Source organism: Haemorhous mexicanus, chromosome Z, assembly GCF_027477595.1.
Source record: "Haemorhous mexicanus isolate bHaeMex1 chromosome Z, bHaeMex1.pri, whole genome shotgun sequence".
Lineage (NCBI taxonomy): Eukaryota > Metazoa > Chordata > Aves > Passeriformes > Fringillidae > Haemorhous > Haemorhous mexicanus.
This window is the reverse complement of record NC_082381.1, coordinates 20865110-20886529: the sequence shown is the minus strand read 5'-3', so window position 1 is coordinate 20886529 and position 21420 is coordinate 20865110. Positions and strand designations below refer to the sequence as shown.

The window sequence follows — 21420 nt, the reverse complement described above, 5'->3', positions numbered from 1 at the left end:
CATGGCCAGATGAAGTCACGTAAGTGGTTGTTGTGCATTTATAATTGTGGAGGTCAGTATCAGTGTAGCTGCTTCTGGTAATACAAAAAGCTCTTTCAAGACACTTCTTAAGAGAAATGTCTTTTTCCTTTTCACTCTTAACTGCAAAGCCCCTCCAGGATGTACAGCAAACAAGGTATCTTGATGTTTTTTCACAATAACAGAAAACTTCCCCTTTGATCAGGCTGAATTGCACAATTCTCATCACTATTAAAGAATTTCATTTAGTCTCTGCTGTAAATGAGTGATGTCTATGCAACAGGGTTGATAAAGGACAGACCCAAATTAACAAGAGGGGTTTTTGTTACAGCTACCATTACTCATCAAACACTTTAATCAACCCATACCATAGAGCCCAAAGCTAACATGGCTCCATGTTAAACATTTCTAATGGATCACACATCCTTGTGTGAAGATGGAATTAGGATTTAAAGCCAGTATTTCTGCAAATACAAGCATTGTGCAAGAACATTGCATATTCAAAATGGAAACCAAGTATCACCGGTACAAGGTAAATGCTGCAATAACATGAATACCCTTCTCCCATCAGGTTCACGGGCAGCTTAACCAATTCTGTGCTTGCAAATCATCTGTTCTGGCATCTTTTTGGGGCCCTGAACTGAGAAAGTCACACCGAAATTCTGTGGGACCATCCAAATTTCTCCAGATACAAACCAGTCTCCAGGTGACATGAGTGACTGCAGCACCCTCCAATAACAGTGGGGGGCCAGATTTGCTGTGCTCTCTTTGTCATTGTGGGTTTGTAATTCAGACTCACAGGGGGGCTTGGGTTGGAAGGGGCCTTAAAGACCCTCTAGATCAACCCCTCTGCCATGGGCAGGGACACCTTCCACTAGACCAGGTGGCTCAGAGCCCCTCCAAGCTTTGGCAAATACCCAAGGACACCTTTTTCTCTGTTTTGCAAGGTCAGATTTCCATGCTCACCTTCACAGAGGGCTCCAGTTTCACACACAGCATTGCTGGTTGGTCACTCTTATCTCCACAGCCCAGCAGAGATCCTATTTTAGATGGCTCTCCCTGCTCCCAAGGCCCCAGGGACTGGTCACTGCCTCTCCTCCTTCTGCTTTCCCTTCCAGGATCAGAGATTTCCTGCTGCTTCCTCCACGTCTGAGACAACTGGAGGAGATGAGGAGCTGAGGAAGTGGCTTCTGACAGAGAGTTGATAACACTCAGCTGGGTATTTTTATCTCCTGCCACTAAGCTGTCAGGCTGCTTACACAAATTCCTCCTGCTTGGAAAGGGCTGGTGTGAGCAGCAGGAATTGTTGCCGGCTAGAACTTTTCCAAGAGCTGGACCAAAGAAGCATTTTGTGGAAGGCCACCAGCTGCCCTCGGTCAGCAGCACAAGGTGTGAGGTCCCCTTTGAAAGCCATCCCTGCACAAGGACAGCCCGGCCTTCTCCAGAACCCAGAGCACCTTCCAGGCTTTTGGACTGGCCTCGTCCCTCACCCTGCAGAAGCAGGTTGCTGTTGGAACTCTCATATCCACAGTTTCTGGCTGGATAGCTGTGTCTTACCACAGACAGCCCTGGAGACAACAGTGCAGACTCCATCTGCAGTAAAAGGGGACTTTGTTCCAGCTTTTCCCTTGGACCAGCATGCAGCAAGCCCACCTGGGCCCCATTCAGGTCAGTGTGGGCCGGTAGTCAGCTTCTACTGGGAATGTAAAGCTTTTCCCTAATTTCCACAGGGAATAATGGAGCAAACCCAGCTGCACCAACCCCCAAATTTCACTCTAAAAATGACAATTTTCATTTTCCTCTATTCAAGCCTTGAAGAAAACAAACTTTACTTGAGTGAGCTGGAGGCACAGTGCCCTCCAAGATCATTCTTGAGCAGGACAGTATTCCAGGGGAAGATTGGCAAACCCAGAGTTTACTGGTGCTTAGGAAGCCTTGCAAAACCTTCCCACGGGCGGTGCTCTGGCACCCTCCTGAGCTCCTGGAGCCCTCACTCACCTCAGGCAGAGTTTGGACAACAGCAGGGGAGGGTTCCGTGAGACGTGGGGACAGGAGGAGGGAAGGCTTTGCAAACGCTGCCACGAGGGCAGGGCTGTTTTCATTTATGGTGCCAAGAGGTAGTACATCATCTTTGATTGAATGGGAGGTGCGGAAGGGCAAAAATTCTCAGTGATAAGGAGAGAGTGTCTCCAGTCACACAGCAAGGGAAGTGAAGGGGAAAGTGCAATCTGTATTCCATGGGAGGTGTTCAGTTTTTAACAAAATATTTTTGCGGAAGACGTGCCGAGGCAGTGGTGATTCAGAGCATTTCATCAGACTCACAGAGTATCCCCACATCTGCTCGGCCACATTTTCTCTCTTTTTTTCCTTGTGAATGATTGCTCCTGACAGGGTTGCTCCTGCTTGGAGTTCTGCTCTCAGTGGAGTCCCGGAGTTTTCTCAGCAGGCCTCTGCAGCGAGTTCTGAGCCAAGGCGTGGCTCTGCTGCCAGCCCAAATCTGCCCTTCCCTTGCCCAGCCTGAGTGCAGGTGGGGCATGTGCTGGCCATGGCCGGAGATTTCCATGGCCAAAATCCTCCAGCATTTCCATCTGCTCATGGCTTTGGGTAGCACAAATCACACAACAGCCATCGCAGCTGACAAATGGCATTTCCTGCAGATTGCCACAGCCGCACTGCTGATCCTCAAATCCACCAGAATCAATTTTAGCTGAAAAATGTCATTTATTACAAACTGCTACACCCATGCTGACAATACAGAACTCAACAGATCTCAATTTAAGGTAAACCCAGCAATTTATTAGATTATTACAACCAGTCTATGTAAAAATATACAAATACCAAGTTCACTTAACCAAACTTGATTTATTGCTAGCCTCTACTATACACAACTCACTATACACAAAGATCAATTAGGCGTTTAACAGCTTAATTTATTACATATTACTACAAACGTAGACCCCTTATAGAAATACAAAAAGAAGCATTCTATCTCAAAATAGCCTTAAACTAAGAATTCACTAGATAGAGTTAAGCAACTATACCCTCTATACATCTTTAAAAATAATTAAATACATACATATATGCACATATTAAAAATACATATATAACTATAAAAATATACAGATGTAAATAGATTAAATATTAAAGTTTATATACAATATATATAAAAATAGATATTATCTAAAAATATACAACTATCTAAAAATATACAAATATTGCTGTAGCAATCTAAACAGCAATCCAACTGCATCCATAAAAATATACAGCTATACATCTGGAGACATGCGTAACATTTAATAGAAATAGGTCAATATACATAAAAAATATAAAAATAGGCATATCTACTAATAGAAATACCAATACACTAATTTAAAAAGACATATACTGAAAACTACATCAATAAATATAAACACCTACAAAGCTGAACGCATACGGAAAAATAACTGAACACAGATATTACAACATACATAAAAAACTAGATACATAATTACACAAACACGTAACTGCAAACCTGTATGTATATATCTATACGTACATATATACAGAGTACATTAATAAATATAACAACATACGTATAGAAATATACCAATACAAATAGCAAGCTACATATGAAAATATCGATGTAAATATCAATGACTGCATGCAAGTCTGTATATCTTCAAACAGCAGATGAAGGAGAAGGATCCCAGCTGCCTCATCTTCAAAGCCTCTCTCCCTCGGTCTCCTCCTCCCGTGCAGAGCAGCTCTCCTGGACAGGGACAGCAGATGGGACATCTGGCAAGCAAAGGGAACACTGAGTGAGTACGGGGACGTTTCCCTTGGCAGCAGCTGCACTTCCCTCAGGGAAGAGGAAATCTCAGAGCCTCCCCAGGAGGGTTAGAAAGAAAAAGCAGGCGAGCGGGCCAGGCTGTGGTGAGCACAGCCGCGGCGGGACCGTCCCGCAGCCCCGGCAGCCCGGCACAGGCGGCACAGCTGCCGGGCCCTGCCGGCACAGCTGCCTTGGCCAAGGACAGCCCCTGTGCCGGCCGGGGCAGCTGCGCTGAGCGGCCCCAGCACGGGCAGGGCCCGCTCCTGCTCCTGCCACAGCCCACGCCGCCCTCACCCTCACCCTGCCTGCCCGGGCCTGTGGTCTCACCCGAGCTCTCTCCAGGCTGGCAGCAGCAGGTCCCCGTTCCCTGCTCCTGCTGCTGCCCTTCAGATTCTCCCTGCTGGCTCCCATCAGTCTCCGGCTGTCCTCGAGGTCTTCCTTGCAGCTGGGGCAAAAGTGGAGGCTTTGCAATTGGTTCCGAGGCCTGGCAGAGCTGCAGTCCTGGAGCCCTCTGTGCTCCCTGCTGGCTCCATCCATCCCTTCAGCCCCGCCATGCTCTCACTGAACCCCCAGCCCCCTTCAGTTTCTTCAGGCCCTCACAGTCCTCTCATCCCCTCAGTCCCTTTCTGACCCATCCCATCCCATCCCCCTTAGACCTGCCAGCCCCTCAACCTGTGCCACTTCCCTGTCACCTCAGTGCCACCATTGGCCTCGGCTGCCCCACAGCCCCCAGCCCCAGCAGCAGCTCAGGCTCCCCGTCCCTTCAGCGCCACCGCCCCCTCAGCCCCCTCAGCCCCCTCTGTCTCACCGTCCTTCAGCAGCTCCTCAGGGGACAGTGCCTGGGGCCAGCGGCAGCTCCCACTGCTCCAGGGACAGCCGGGGCTGGAAGTGCTGCTCTGGCCGGCCCGGCCGCCAGCTCGGACCCAGCACAGGGAGAGGGGACACAGGGGGCACAGGGGGAAAAGCAAGAGGTGAGAAAGGCAGCCGAGGGGGCAAAGAGCTAAAAATGCAGCCTAGGCCTACACAAACAGCAATCTATCCATCAATCTATACATTTAAACACTCATATTCCTCTTACTATGCAACTGTACGCATTTATAAATATAACTTCATCTATATATTTTTTCTGGACTCTACACAAAAAAAAATTAAACTCTGAAAATCTGTAAGTGTAAATTTATAATAAAATCTATCACTTCTCTAACTGAATATATATCCCCATTTCACTCTACAGATCTATCAATATATGCTTATATAAAAAGAACACTCTAATCTGTAAATAGAACTATACCCTTTGATAAATAAAACCATAGCAATCTATAAACATATTTACAAACAGAGGAATTCTACCTGCCCGATGGTCACGGGCTCTCCTCTGTCTCCTCCTGCCAGGCAGGGCAGCCCTCCTGGAGATGTTGGTCAGATGGCATCTGGGAAGCCAAGGGAACGCTCAGTCAATATTGGCCCTTGTGCACCTTTCCCCTGGACAGCAATTGCCCTTCTACCAGGGACTGTCAAAGATGGCCTGAAAGGCAGACTCTCACTTGGCAATTTGAAGCCTGCCCTTAAAAGAACAGGGACCATTCCAAGTGTTCAAAAGTGTGTTTCAAAACACTGAAGGATCTCAATAAAGTCTCAGCACTCGCAGTGCAAAGGGCACCCACGAGAGCTTGAAACACACACAGCCCCAAGAGCCACAAAGAAGCCCAGCCTTGTTCTTTCTCTGTGCTGACCGACAGACCTCAGTCCTCACTGAAATGCCTGAAGCTGAGGGCTGCTGGGAGCTGAGTCATGAACCAGCTCCATTACCAGGGCCATCTACCAACTGCCCCCTGCAGCGAGCAGCAGCTGCTCCAACTCGACCATCGGCTCTGGCAGGAAGGGCTGCGAGGGACAGAGCTCCCTACGAGGCCTGCAGGCTGCACCAGCTTGGCTAAGGAATGGATCCAAAGCGCTCCCTCTCTCCTCTTAGGTCTCCCTAATCAGGGCTCATTCCAGCTTTCCATTCTGATACTGACTGACTGTGATGTTTCACTTGGCTGGCCTCTGATGTTCTGCTCCTTGTTTTTCTGGTGGGTGAGCACCAATACCAGCAGACTGGTACTACATTGAGTCAGTGATCTGGACTTCTAGCCTGACTTTTTGCTCTTCTTTTCCCCTGTTCCTTCAAGAGTCGCTCAGCCTGGCCTCCCCTGTCAGCCTGCAGCAAATTTATCCACCGATTTCAGCACAAGGCTGGGACACCCAACTTGGTGACACAACTCCCCCAAGGTCAGCTTTATTCCCTGCTCTCTTGCCACGGCACAGGACTCAGTGCCAGAGCCTCTGGAGAAGCGTTGAGGGCAGGGCTAAGGCAGCTTGTGCCAGTGCAGGATTTGAACTCAAGGCACCAGGAAGCACCAAGCCTGCTCAGAGCAGCCATCTCACACCTCTCTAAACCAGTGAGGGCTCTGTCCTTACCAGGCTCCTCGGGCTCCTGGGAACCGTTCCTGCAGCTCTCGGTGCCAGATGAAGCTTCCTCTGCTGCAGCTCTGTCCACAGGCTCCCCTCCTGAGGAATCGGGGGCAACACTCACATTGTCCTGAGCAGAAAAACAGAAAGAAAGGAACCCAAAGATCACTCACTATTTTCCTGGAAACACATCAGGAATACGATAACTCTCCTTCTCCACTCCCAAAGGACATGGAGCACGGAGGAGGGAACACTGCTCATACGGTTCACATGAGGAGCCTTTTAAACTCAGGATTCAGGTGGCCAAGGTGAAACTGAGGCTCTTACAAAATAACTTTTGAGATAAAACATGAGCACAGCAAACCAGGAGACACCAAGTGAGGGGACGTGCCCTCACGCTCTGACCCTGGCTCATGCCAGAGCTGGGAGAAATCAGCCAGCAGAAAGCCAGGGGCTCTCCCTGCTGCCAGCAAGGACAGAGCTCGCTGCCAGCCCTGCCCAGGGCTGGGTGCTGCAAACCCCCACACAAAGCACACATTTCTGCCTGGGCGTCTCACCACCCCCAGCCAAGCGCTCACACAACCCAGCACGAGGTGGTGCTTTTTGGAGCCCTCTGCTGCTGCCCCATGGGTACGATCCAGGCAAACATTTATGCACCCAGGGCATTCCCAGGATCACATTTGTGATCAGGGGCAAAAATCTGGACACTGGGACAGCGGGAAAAAATAACAACCCAAAAGACAGGAAAAGCCAGACAACCAAGTAGTGTTTCTATTCCAACGAGGAAGTAAATGTCCACAATGAAGCACCTGCAAATTACCTTTGGACACAAAGATATTCTCACTATGACCAGTTCCAGAACATTCATCTCTTCTGCGTCAGCACGGCCAACAGGACCCCTAAAGATTCTAAAGATGGTTCCGAGCCTGCAACGTTTTCCTATTATTACGGAATAAAATGCTTCTGAAAACTGCTAAGTCTGACTTGACAGAAGACAAAAGTGATGCCACTTGAGAAGGCGGCATTGGTAAATCCAAAAAAATCCCTCTCCCCACCTTGAGTCTGCACTGCTTCATAATCATAAATGTACTGCAGGCAATGGGTCAGCACATGAACAGAAAGAGAGACATTCTTTGGCCAACACGTATAATAATCTGCAAAAGGACAGAGAGCTGCAGCTCCAGCCCAGCCACGGCTCTGGGAGCACATACACGCATGGCAGGGCTCACACAGCAGCAGCTACAGCTGCAGTCCTGCCCTTGCTTGGCCTTGGCCTTCCCACCCAAAAGAGGCATAGCCCACACCTGCTGCTGGAACAGAGGCACCTCTGGCATGCCCCTCCCTACAAGGGACACTTGGCCTTCAGTGGCAATTCTCCAAACACTCTTCTCTTCTTTCTCAGCAAGAAAAAACCTCTTTTTCATTTCTTCTTCATTCCCTCTCTCAGAAATCTTTCTTTCGCAAGAAGAATTAAATAACTAAATCATGATGAAATAAGTTCAATTAAAGAAGCCTTTGCTTCTCTGCCATGTAACAACGTTTGAAAGCTCTCAGTCCAGCCCCTTTTATCCCCATCCAATGCAATTACCTGAGCAGAGGGAGATCCTTCAGACAGGGACATCCTGATCTCCCGAATCATCTTCTCCACGGCAAGGCCTAGATCTGCTGGCGACCATCCCTCCTGCCCAGGTGCGCTCTGTGCTGAGCTGCAGGCCGTCGATGCTGCACAAGCTGCACTGCCAGCTGGAGCGCTGGGCCCTGAAGTGCCCGGGGTGGCTGCAAGAATCCAAACGCGTTGGTCAGGCTCCACAATGTGGCTGGGGGACACAGAGCTCGAGTGCTGCCTTGGATCAAACATCACGGGAAGCAGCCAGGAAAACCAGGCAGAGAATCTTTTGGCCTCCTAGGTGCCCCTTCCCGGTAGGCTTGACAACTTCTGGCCGACAATGAGAGAGCCTTACGGAAAACTACTTCAAAGGGTCACTTTTCCTAACCTGTGGCAAAAGCGAGGCTACAAGTCTTTTCCTACCTCGTGGGTCGTAGGCTGGGGGCTGCTGCTCCCTGGGGAGCTGCCGGAAGCTGCAGGGCTGGATGCCGAGTATGCCGTGCTCGGCCGGAGGCAGCTGCTCCCCGTAGAGCTCCTGCAAGTGGCTGCGGGGCCCCTCCCGGCCGAGCGGCAGCGGCCGCTCCCCGTGGAGCCCGAGGAAATGGCAGGGCGGGATGCCGAGCACCTCCCGCTCGGCGGGCGGCGGCCGCTCCCCGTAGAGCTCCTGGAAGCGGCTCGGCCCCTCCCGCCGGGCCGGCCCCGGCCGCTCCCTGTGCAGCAGGTGGAAGCTGCAGGGCGGGCGCCGGGCGAGCAGCGGCCGCTCCCCGGGGGGCTGCTGCAGGCGGCCGGGCCGGGGGCTGCGCAGCTCCCGCCCGTCCGGCAGCGTCCGCTCCCTGTGCAGCAGCAAGAAGCCGCTGGGCGGGCGCCCGGCCGGCAGCGGCGGCCGCTCCCTGGGCAGCGGCCTGAAGCGACCGCGCCCGTGCCGCCCGTCCGGCAGCGGCCGCGCCCCGGGCAGCTGCTGGGAGCCGCAGGGCGGGCGCCGGCGGCCCTCCCGCCCCGCCGCCGGCCGCTGCCTGTTGGCCGCGCTGCGGCGCTTGATGCGCAGCAGGAGGTTGGGGCGGTCGCGGCGAAAGTAGGGGTTGCTGTAGTGGAGCCAGGCCCCGGCATCGCCCGGCGCAGCCGAGCCGAGCCAGCCCGGCACCTTGTGGAAGCCGTAGCGGTAGAGCTGCCTCACGAAGCTGCGGAACTGCGTGGCCCGGAAGGTGTGCGGCAGCAGGGCCCGCCCATCGCCACCGCCCCTCTGGGCGTCGCCCGAGCTGAGCAGCTCTCGCTCCAAGAGGGAGCGGTCGATGAGTAGCCCCGTGGCCCGGCTGTCCCAGCGCACGGAGCGGACGCGGGGACTGTTGGCCAGGCGCCAGAGCTTGGCGGGGAAGGTGCTGGCGCGGAGCCCGGCGGGCAGCGGCAGCTCCGCCATGGCGTCGATCGCCGACTGTGGCCGCAACGCCCGCAGCGCAACGGCCGCGGCTGCGCCGGCGGCGCGCGGCCTGAGGGGGGCGCTGCGCTCGGGCCCGCGCGCGCCCGGCGCGGCCCCGGCGCGGGCCGGACTTGGCGGGGACGAGCGCGGCAGAGCCGGGGCTGCGGGCACAGCGCGGGCGGGGCGGCTCCGGGGCCGGCCGGGCTCGGCTCCGCAAACCCTCTCTTTCTCCGGCTACAGTCACCCTGCTGCCTTTGCTTTGCAATGCAACCCCAAAGCACCAAGGCAAGCACAAGAATTTTCAGAAAGGTCGAAACTGAAGAATCCGTTTCGAATACTTGCTCTTTGTCCAGTGAGGGCAAAATCACTCCTTTTTCTGCGTCCCTTAAGGGACAGAAAAGATGTTAGACTGAGTAGCTTCAGTAATTTAGTTGGGGTTGCAAATAGAGTTCCCAACCTCAAAGCTGGCTGGTCAAATCGGAGAATTGTTAATGGTTAAGAGGAGAGATAATTGACATACTTTTTTCCGGCTTTTTCTGCCGCCTCGTTTTTTCTCATTGTCTCTGCCTGCCTTCAGCAGATATGGCACATTTTTGATTCTTTAAAGACAGAAGCAGCAACAGGAAGGGGCAGCAATTTTGTCATCAAAGCTAAAATCCTGCCCCTGGCACGATGTTGCTTTATGCTAGGGATTAGTTGCTACCAGTTAAAGTGAACTCATGTTGTTGTTTTCACCAAGACCTTTTGCATTTTTCTTTCCTCAGTAAAAATTTCTTCTCTTTTTTTTTGACTCGTGAGAGTTACAACGCAAAATCCCTTCTGCAAGGGATTTTGCGTTGTAAAAAAGTCTTTTCAATGTAAAAGTCTTTTCAATGTAAACTTACAAAGGTGGCCTTGCAATGACCTGTGCTTAGTGTCACTTCTTCTTTTTTATTTTAAATTCTCTCTTGAACTAGAAGCAGTTTTCATAGCAGGAAAAAAATTGACCTTTCGCCTCTTTTAGTTCTTGCCCTTTTTTAAATGTCTTTACATCATTTAACCATGAGGGCTCACATGAGTATATTTGGTGGTATGGCAGAAGTTCATCCCACACACACAGAGTGGATGTTCTCCTTACATCCAGCTTGTCTCGAGTTCCAGCCAACACCGACTCTTGCCCTCCTAGTGAGGAGCCCAGCCCTGCACTTCAGTCGCTTCCCTGTGCGTGACATGCTGACACAAGGATTGTTGGTCTCCTCACATTCTGGAGTCGTTTTTTGTACTGATTGTTTTAAAGATGCTCTGTCATCTCTGTGTGCTGGCTTTCTCAGAAAAAGTGAAACCCACTATCTAGAAAATGTCTTCACAATTCATCTTATATAGCTTAAAACAGACCCTGAATTTCAAATGATCCACCTCAGTGGGATGGGGTTTGTCTTTCTTTAAACACAGGGTAACAACCTTCACAAAAATTATCCCAGCAACTGAATTACAACACAATTTCTAATGAATAGGCAAAAAGGAGAAGACAGGAGTTCAGAAAAAAAGGGATATCTTTCTTCATGTTTCATGGCCTTTATTTCCCGTGTGTTTGTCTACGTGGTGCTTCACCAAGAAAAGCCTCATTTTGTTTTGCAGAGAAAAAACAAAACTCCACCACTTTGTGAAGTTTTAAAGCCGGTATGTTTTTGCAGCACTGGACGCATGTGGGAATCATTACTCTAAAATGACATGTGTACCTCTGGGAACTTCAGGTCCCTTCTTATCCCCCTCAAATACATATGCATACAATTTCACAATAGGTTCATTCATGTTCATTTTTACAAATTGTGTGTAACATTTGACGCTTGTTCTTCTTTATCAGAAAGAATTCCTAGGTCAGGTTGACCTGCTCTTACAGCAGTCTCTCTGTCTCTATCTCTCTCTATCTCCCCCCCTCCCCTTATCTCTGTCCTTCTCTGAAGCAGTTTCTCCAAACCCAGGCTTTTTTCGAGAACTGTCTGTCAGACTAAACAGCTATGTTTTCAAACTACAGACTTAACTCAAAGATATACATTTCACCTAAATCAAAATGGATTTCTACTCTGGAGAATTTCTACTCTGTCTCAGTTTTGAAGACCTCCTTTGTAATCTCTGTGGCTCATGAGAAACACGGGAATACTAGCTCTGTGCCCTCCTAGGGATGAGGAAACAGGTGGCTGAAAAGTGGATTGTCCATTGGAATCTTTAGTCACAGCTGTAGTATACTTAGGGTTATATTGACTTTTCCACAGTACTCTGTGGCTAAGAATCAGAAGTTACCCTTAGCTGTGTTTTAAGGATACTGAAACTTAAAAAGAAATGTGCTTATCTTGTGTCTGACAGCATGATTCTTCCCCATGACTCTTTTCTGTGTTACTGGTAGAATTTAATGTCAGTTCCAAACATAATAAGGTAAATAATGGACATTAGCTTTCAGCGTTTGAGCCAAAAATTGGTTAAAAAATTATCAACAGAAAAGGCTGTTAATTTTTAGGAAAGAAAAGTCCTTAAAACTGATGTATATGGTTTTAGATTAAGATTTTTTAAAAAAAATTACTTCTTTCCCCATTAAAAATAATTTGTTAAGATCATTACTCAATGTACAAGCCTGATAATTTTAAGTATAATTGTTCCGTATCTTTCCTTTTTCCCTATATGACACTGTAACTTTTGAATCACAGTTTTTACCACTTTGAACATGCAATTTTAGTGGTTTTCCTACTGGTGAATATTTATCAGTTCCAAGTTAAAGAACAGACATTTCTGAATGTGAAATATGTTTTCTGTATATATTTTTTTTCACTAGTCTCCTGGTATTACATGCAACAGGGGCAACATTGAAACAGTCTACACTGACTTATTTTTGAGAAGCTGTTAGAAATTATTAATATTTTCAGTACATCTTCCATACATTAGTGTGTGTTTCAGCTGAAACTCTCCTATGAGCTCTGCTGCTGGCATGTAAGATCTCCTTGCAGTGTAGGAAGACACAATTTTCACTTTCTGATTTGTACACAGCTGTGTCACTGCCTTCACCTTTTCACCTCACATGCTTGGACAAATTTTCCTCCTGTGGCAGCAGTATCCCTTAAGGTGATGTAGGTGTGGTGGGCATGCAGCACCCAAACACTTCCTGATCTTCTGGGAGCTGGTCCTGAATCCATCCTTTCCTGTTTATTTCTATACTGTACTGAATCATGACTTTAAAGGGTTAAGATTTTAGCTGAGGCTTAGAACCAATTCATATTGAAGTTAGATATACCAAGGATAGGTTAATGTTTATTAGATGCTTAAGCTAAAGCTAATTGTTATATTTGTAGAAGGAAGTGGAGCAAACGCACCATTATAGGAACACAATAAAACCAGAAGAACAATGCCCAGCACCCGGACTCTGTGTCAATCCATCATGAAGCAGGGGCCCTTGGATCGTGCCAGAGGGTCACAGAGACCTGACAAAGACATTCCTGACTTCATCCCTGGGACCACTGACGTAATTCAAGGCCACTGGCCAAACCTGAGAGAAGAATTGCGCATGAAGGACTAATAACCTCATTTTAATATAAAGCGGGGATGGGAGGTGCTGGGGTTGTGCATATGTCTTATTTTGGGAAATAAATAGAAGGCCAAAATCCTTGTATGGAATGGTCATACATTTTGGGAATGACCCTTCCCTGTGCCGCCCGCTGGCGTAATGAACACACCACTAACTTTGACTAGTAAGAGAGTGTTTGTGATTTTCAGTTTTAACCATTTAATACTTGTGGCAAGGGGTGTTCCTGCCAACGTTTTAGGTTACTTGGTCTAACCACAGCACCGTGAATAGTAAAAGCTGAAGCAATAAATGTATATTTTTCTGACCAGTTTACCTGTATTTGGACTTACATGGGTGATAAAAGTGAGAAATTCCTGCCAAACAGATTCCTGGGAAACAAGTAACAAGTCATTGAATTTAGCATATATTTCTTGAGTTCCTTGTCTACAGAATGGGAAAGAGGATCTTGTTCATTTTCTTCCTTCTTACAGGTGGGGCCTTAACCCAGTACAGGGACACCTAGACTCCAAATTTTACTTTTACATAACTAAAAATATTTGCATAGGAGATAGAATCCCTCAGTCAAAGGCAGTCTTCCTGCAATACAAGGTACAGAGTGCCCATGCTTTTGACTCCAGTGAATTCAAAACACCTGAAACCAGGACTTAGGGGCCACCTTAATCTCTGGACTTCAGAGTGTAACATGAGAGAACATAAAGTCTTTTATACAAAAAACAAAACTGCAAGGCAAAAAGCTATGGTAACTGGTCTGAAAATGCACCTCAGTTTTGGGATGAACTCGCTGTGACATGGTTCTTTGCTGAACTTCACAAGCAACTTCTGCCCCTTTCTCTGCTTCCTCACTAGGGTTCTGTTCTGTGGTGCTCCCCCCTGACTAAAATCTCTCTTTACATTCCCCAGCCTCAGCTGAATATTTCCATGAACTCTTTTGTGTGATGACTGCACAGGTCTAGTTAAACCTGAAGCTGTGGTGCCCTGGTTTGGGTCACCCTGTCTGCTGCACATCTTGCTCAGGTCTGCCAGGATTGTTATCCTCCCTCAAGTGAGCTGAGCTGCTGGAAGTGTGTCAGGGACATTTAAGAGCCCAGGCACCTCAAGTGGAAGGATTCTCATCATCTGTGCCCATTCAGGCTGTCTGTGACTCTGCCAAGGGAAAGTGGCATTTGTTGCTTGGGACCTCCAGGAGGACTAAAGGTCATGATGAAATACTCTGGTGAGGGCTGTGGCAAAGGAACAAGACTGGGATTAGGGGGAGTTTTCAGTAATAGTCACATCTTGTTCTGGCTGCTGTCACAGGTAGTTTAGTCACTGCCTAAGCTAGCTCAGAAGTGATTTTGGAATACTGCTCTTGGACTTTAAGTGGTATGGACTATTGGACTATTCCTCATCCAGATGTGTGGCTGTGAGCAGACAAATTCTGCAGGGCTCCTGGGGTTCAGGTGCCCTCCTGCATCCTTCTGCTTGCTGGGAAAACTTCTTGCTGAGCAATGGAAGATACATCTCCCTCTTCTTGTCCAGGAATATCAGCTTGGCCGTCTGCATCTTGCAGCTCATGACAAGGGAAGTACTGGGGACCTGGACATTTCATAGACTCAAAACATCATCCCATATATTTGCTGTCCTTCAGTAAAGAATGTCTTCTTATCAGAGGAACTTGAAGACATTCTAGACCTAAGCGAAAGTAAAATAGAACAAAAAAATTAAAGCATATGTTGTCAGTATTTATGTTGTTAGTATTTAGAAAATGCAAATATTTGCAAAAGGCTCAAGTTAATAAATGAAGAAACAAGTCAGGGTTTACTCTATTAAAGCTAGGAATGAAAGTCTGCCTCTTTGTGCTTCCAACTGCTTTCCAGGTGTGCATCTGCTAGGGATTTTACCTTTCTGTATACTGTACATCTCAGGCTAAAACCATATGCTGACAAACCAAACCAAACCAGACCAAACCAAACCAAACCAAACCAAATAAAAAAAACTTCACGAAAATCCCCAGCCCAAAACTAAACTAAACTAATCTAAACTAACAAAAAAACAGAAAAAAAAAAACCCCAAACACCAATCCCCCCCCCCCAACCAAACCAAATCAAAACTAGGTGGAGAATCTTGTTTCCATAATGTTTCTCCTTTGACACAAGACAGTTTAGACCTCTTTTTAAACATAAAAGAAAAACATACATTCTAGGTAGCAAGATTCAATTCTCACCTGAATAAATAAGAAAGGAGGATGTTTTAGTGTGGCAAGAATTTTACCCTTACTCCTTAGAAAAACAATTGGTTCCTTACCTTCCTAGAAACGTCACTTCTAGATATGGTATTACAGTCAGTGCTGAATCAGCCAAATAATAGCTCCTTGTCTGCTGATGAATAGTCATAATTCTCAGGGTACTTCGGTGTGTGGAGATAAACAGGTGAAAAGGAGTACAAGCCCTTTCCTCTGAACTCCTGCTGTTTATGGGAACAGGTAGGGACTTCAGGGATGTTTGTTAAAACACTGCACTCCAGCAATCAAACTCCACCCATTCAGAGGTCTGAGGCACACTCAGTACTTCCTGGCATCAGCTGAGGACTATGTGCTTCTGTAAAGCCAAAATGCAAAATTACTGTTGAGAATTTTTTGCAGATTGAGGAGTTTCTGCCAGACCATGGCCATATTCAGCCAATGCACAATCCAGCCTGCTTGGGATAATGGACAATGGACACGTTCACAAACAATAATGGACATATTCAGAAAATGGGGTCGGTATATTCTTGAAAAAGATACAAGAAGAAGAGTCAAATGGACTCAGCAAATTTGTCAGTGAGCTTGGGAAAGTGAGGAAAAAAGTTCATGGGTGGGACAGAAAACCACAGACAGATGCTTGAAAAATCAGATGATCCAATCAGCATCCTATCTTAGACGCGTGAACAGCTAGGGTTAACCAATCATGGATTAGCTAGAGACGCGTGGACAGTAGAGAATTATTACAAATATAGTCTTTTTAGGGATAATAAATTTGGCTTCACTGGATCATATTGGCTATGGTGTGATGTCCCAGAACCTCCACAACCCACACCTTCCCCCCACAAATTACCACCGTTAAGGTTAGAGCAATGACATTTGATGCCGCAGCTGGGAAGGATTGTCCCTCCTGGACAAGGGAGGGACATTGATTTCTGTGGTAACTAGGGAGGAGTTAGAGTAATTGAAAACACAAGGGAGGGAGGAGAGAACTAGGGCAGAACCATTACAACAGAGGGGGAAACAGAACAGTCCAACTTATACAACGACAACACAACAGACGTTGTTTTAGAATTAGGCAAATTTATTGCACAAATTTATTTTGATGACAGAATGTGATTTTTTTTTTTCAGACAGCACAGCAAATGACGGAAATTACAATCAAATGCATCTGGTTTAGGTAAAGTAGAATGCAAGGCTAATTTTTTCATTCTGAGATTTAGATCTTAATTGTATATGTGCTGGACAAACAATTGGATATACCATTACTAGGAGAAAGAGGTGAAAACGCTTTGAGAAAGGAGGAGCATGAGCCATCTTACCATGAAAAGCAGGGCTCTCACACAGGCCCAGCTTTCTGCCACGTGGTCAATCTGATTCTAATTCTTCATCCAGTGGAGAGCAATAACCATCCTCACTTAAGTAGTAGGAAAGGGAATGTCCTTGCTGGGGTAAATTGATGTTTTTGTAGTAAATCTTTGTCTGACAATGAAAGACGAAGGAAAAAGACAAAAATTTTGTAACACCGTTTGAAAGAGGTGGGGAAAAAAAGGATGGATGATGGAGTTGTTCTCTTCCTTTGGTCTGAAATGAACACAACAGTTCTCAAAGTTCAAACCTGAAATCACTGTCATTCTGGATAGTTTAATCCTTTAAATCTGTTTTATTTATTAGCATCAATACCTTGAACTAATAACAGTTATTACAAACCCCTGTTTAGACTAGAGCATGCTGCTTTTTGTTTTCTGACTCATAGCATGTATATGGTGTTCATTCAGTTACCTTCTCTGTTACAGTAAGATCTCTCTGTCTCTTTGGAAAGGTTTGGATTTGTACTCTGTTGCGTGGAACAAAGGTGGTTTTCACTGGGAGCCCAGCACAGGTGTGTGTCCACCTGGGGAAGTCTCATCACAACCGCAGCTAACTCACAGTGTTCCAACCTGCCTTGTGGATTTCCAAACACACCTTCTTCCACTCTGTCTGGAAACTGGTTCACATACACAGCATGGTTCTGATATTATATTTTCCATAATCTAAGCATAAAAACATCTTACATGCATTGTCCTATAAATTTGTTTACAAGGAATCAACGTTTACCTTAGGATTCAAATCACCACTAACTGCTTTAGAAATACTATTACCCATTTGATACCTCTTCAGGGAATGTATAAAACATCTCCATCATTACTAAAGATACCAAAATGTTTTGTGGACCTGAAAACTGGGAGGCTACTGAGGGGATGGGGGAGTGGCACCAGGGCACTTGTGGTTTCAGGGCCCTTTGTGACATGCTGTGACATAGATGCTGCTGATGGGATGCCCTGTGGCAGCGTGTCACAGGGCCTTTAACTACCCACCATGAAATGGGTGCTGGCAGCAACACCCACAGTGCCTGAAGGATGTGACAGGACAAGGATACAATGAAACAGCACAGGACTCTGTGAGGATCGCCCATGCAACCATCTTCCTCCTTGCTGACCTTTTGTTTTCTGTAGATCTCTCCTGCCCCCATGTCCAGAGCCCTCAAAGCCAGGCAGCAGGATGGCAGGGGGAAACCCTCCAGCGTTCCTGGGCAGACCTGCGTGAAGCAGGAGGAGGAGGAGGAGGAAGGCCCTGGGGCTGCCCCAAAATGGCCTCCGGAAAAGATGGAGAAGTTCCAGCCGGTGCGGGCCGGTGAGTGGCAGGGCTGGGTGGCAGGGCAGTGACTGCAGCCAGCCTGGCCCCATCCCATCCCCTTGGACATCCCCAGGGATGATGAAGGGAGAAGAGGCCGTGGGGCTGATGCCCCATGGCAGTCGTGCTCCATTCACCGAGCCTCCCTGTGCTGGGCCTGTCTCGGGAGCGTGGCTCCAGGGAGGCTCAGCTGTGTTCTCCAGCCTTTCCCACAGCTCCTCAGCTCTGACTGTGCCTGCTCTTTGCCAGACTCAGTTGCAGACCTGACAGAAGACCAGAAGCTCAACCAAAGGCGTTTCAAACGCAGAGCTCAGGTACCCACAGCCGTCCGTGCCTGGTGCTCTTGCTGTACAGCTGAGCACCACCGCTGTGGACAACTCTCTCTTCTTGGCCCTTCCTTCTGCAGAATTTTTGGAAATACGTCAAAAATGATGAACGGGAAGAGACCACCATTGCAGCCATTGAGGGCATGGTGCGCTCTGACCCCTACAATGCTGAGGCTTGTGCTGCCGTGCTGGATTTGCTTGCACAGACGGAAACCTCCAATCTGAAGCGTGTAAGTAGCTGTGGCCAGAGCTTGAGCCTCTGGGGATTGTGTGCTCCCACAAGCCAGGTCAGATGGGCACCCAAAAGCTCCTTAGGCCAGCACAGTGTGATGGGGAACAGAGCAATTCTCTGCAGAAGCTGTGCATTTGGCTCACTCTGGTAGCAATCCAGCTCTTCCTCCATGTCTCCTCCAGGTGCCAACCATTGTGAAGTTCATCCACCGGTGGCTTGTATCCAACAAGGATTTGTCTTCTGAGCACAGACTGGACAAGTCCCTTCTAGAGCTGACCCATGCACACCCCAGTGATGTGGTTGTGACCCTCCTGTGCTCTGCCCCATCATGTGAAAGGTATGGAGCCCATCTGCCTTTAGAGCCCATCAGTCTGCAGACCCCATTCCATGTAAGCTGTCAGACTAATGGAGAGTTCCAGGACCCTCCAGCTGCTTCATTCCCCAGCAGTGGCATGTCAGTCATAGACCCTGCTCCCATGCTCCCTCCCTGGCCCTCAAGACTCTGTGTCTTGGCCACCTGCCCACCAGCAGGGACAGGATCGCTGGATGCTGCCAGAGAGGCTGTGGGCAGAGGCAGGGCTGGGGGCCAGCCTGTGGCTGCCTAGGCCACAGTATTGTGTCTGAGACCGCACTGACAGAAAGCTCTGGGCCTGCAGAGCTGCTCTGACCATGTGGAAAGTGCTCGTTTCCTCGAGCAGGACTGCAAAGATGGTGCTGTCGGAGTTGCCCTGCATTCTGGAGGACTGGCCGGAGCACAGCACATGCACCTCCGATGGGGACAGAAAGAAAGTCTTTGCCCTGGCTGTGAGTTTCTTCCCAGGTCTTTTCTTGCCCCCAGGGTCACTGTTCAGTCAGCTCTCCATACTCCCTCACCTCTGCATCTCCCTCCCTCAGATTCACTGGAAGCCTGGGCTAGGGGCAGGTTCAGGGGCAGCCAGGCTGGTGCCTCCATGGCCCAGAGCAATGCCCAAGCATGGTCTCTGGGTGTTTTGTTTTTTGCAGGCAACCAAGGCACTGTGGGAGATCATCCATCTGCCCTTGTCTCCAGAGGCATCAATAGTGGCCCCCTCCCTCTTCGTGGCTCTGCTGGTTCAAGTTTTCTGCAGCACAGAGCAGATGCCAGAATGCATCAACATACTCTGGAGGAGATGGCACAAGAGAGAGCACTTTCCCACCAACCCCAAAAGGTGTTCCTTCCCATTCTTTCTGTCTCTCCATGGCCCCTTGGGCCAGGGCTTTCTGCGTGACCTGAGCTTTGCTCTGCACACAGGTTTGTGGTGCTGACAGTGAAAGCACTGCTCTGCCGTCTGTGGCTCGAGGATGTGGTGTTGGCTGTTGAACGTCAGAGAGGCTGGGACACACTCCTGAACAATGACACCCACCACTATGCAGTGGGGCTGTTGGCCAGGTGAGAGCCTCCTTCTCCTTGCTGCCCCCTTCATTTCTCCCCTGCAGATGGGGCAGCCCACACTGTCACCAAGGGATGGCCCAGCAGGCAAAAAGGCTGGGAGAAGCAGATGCACAGGAGCAGTCACCTCTCAAAGCATCAACACTGCCTCCTGCAGCCCCTGGGGTGATGGCACAGAGCAGGGCAAACTGTGCACGCAGCCCCATTGAGGGCAGCCTGCTGGGGCAGGGCAGGTTGCTCTGAGGGGCAGTGACAGAGCCTGGGAGACATGGTTCCCTGGAGGCTTTTTACAGTGTCTTACCCAAAAGCAGCTTGCTGATGTTTGGCACTGCCTTTCTCTTGGTGAATGGCGGCATGGAAAGACCAGGCCTGTGTGAGTCAGTGTTGGGAGAGGCTTGCTCACCTTGCTCAGGGTTGATGCTGCCTTCTTCCTTGTGCCAGAGAGATGCGCCGTGTCTCCAGGTCCTTCCGTGAAATGATCGCACGCTACCTGGTCACGCTGCTCAGCAGGGAGGAGTCGTGCTGGCAGGTCCCTGCCATGGCATTCCTTGTCGAGGTGATCCTGATGGCAAGCTCTGCCTCGCTGAGCTGCCTCCTCACACTCTATCTCCTACAGCCGCAGCTGTGGGGGGAGCCCTATCAGTGGAGCTGGGGCAGAGCAGAGACTCTGCTCTGTGCCTTTGGCCCCTTGCTGCAGGGGTGACACTTCCACCTCTGTTTCCTGCCACACTGGTGCCAGCCCTCACTCTTCCATCATGGCTCCTCAAGGTCAAAGAATCTGAGGCTGCCAGGGGCTGGAGCGCTCAGCAAAGTGGGTGAGAGATCTGTGCAGGGCATGGAGCCCAGAGGCTCTGCACAGCCTCTGCTGCCTTTGGGCTGGGCAGCCTGGGACCCTGCTCCTGTGTGGTCCTGCCAGCTGGGAATCCTGTCACTGTATGATGCAACCTGTGTCTTTCAGTTCCTGCAATGCTTTGAAAAAGAGGAAATGGTTGATACCATCCTGCAGCTCATGTCAAGTCATCTGCAAAGTGACTGCAAAGAAATGCGTCGCTTGGTGCTCAGAGGCCTCCTTGTGCTCTGCAAGAGTCCCTGGAAGGTAAGAAGAGCTGGCTGAACATGTGCTGGCAGCACGGGGCTGGGTAGGGAGTGCTGGGTGATGCAGGACCTAGAATGTGACTGGGCTCTGAGGGCTGTGCCAGCTCCTCCCAACACTTCTGCCTCCCCATTCAGCTGCCCAAGTCCATTGGGGCAGACCTGTGCCTTCTGGGCCCCAAGGCTGCAGCGTGGGGTTGCACCACCAGAACAGTTTAGTTAGAGCAGCCTTCCATAGCTTTGCAATACAGCCTGGTTGTTCCACACAGGCCAGAAGGTTGCAAAGCTTTCCTGAAAGCCTCATGGAACTACTGAAGGATGCGGATGCGGAGCTGGTGGGGCTGACTCTTTCTGTGCTCAGCAAGATGCTCCAGGACAACAAAGTGTCAATTCCTGTCCCCATCGGTCTGCAGCTGGCTGAGGCACTCCGGCCACTCTTCCACAGTGTAAGACTGTACCCTCTATCATGGTGCTGTGTGCTGCCAGGAAACTTTGTGCCCTGTGGATTTTCCAGCCCCTGCCCAGCTGGGCCTGGAATAGCCAGTGCTGAGATCTTGCCCACTTCCTTTCCACAAGGACACCAGCCATGTGCAGCTTCTCTCCATTTGCCTCTTTCGAGAG

At 49.2% G+C, this 21420-nt stretch overlaps 1 long non-coding RNA gene across 1 annotated transcript in view; it reads right to left on the bottom strand.

The window, feature by feature from the left end:
• The window catches only part of LOC132342026 (uncharacterized), a 35256-nt gene extending 27203 nt beyond the window's left edge, over positions 1 to 8053 (bottom strand). Inside the window, exon 1 of the long non-coding RNA XR_009490370.1 lies at positions 7866 to 8053. This is a non-coding gene — a long non-coding RNA (uncharacterized LOC132342026). The remainder of the gene's footprint in view (positions 1 to 7865) is intronic.
• Positions 8054 to 21420: the final 13367 nt, after the last annotated feature.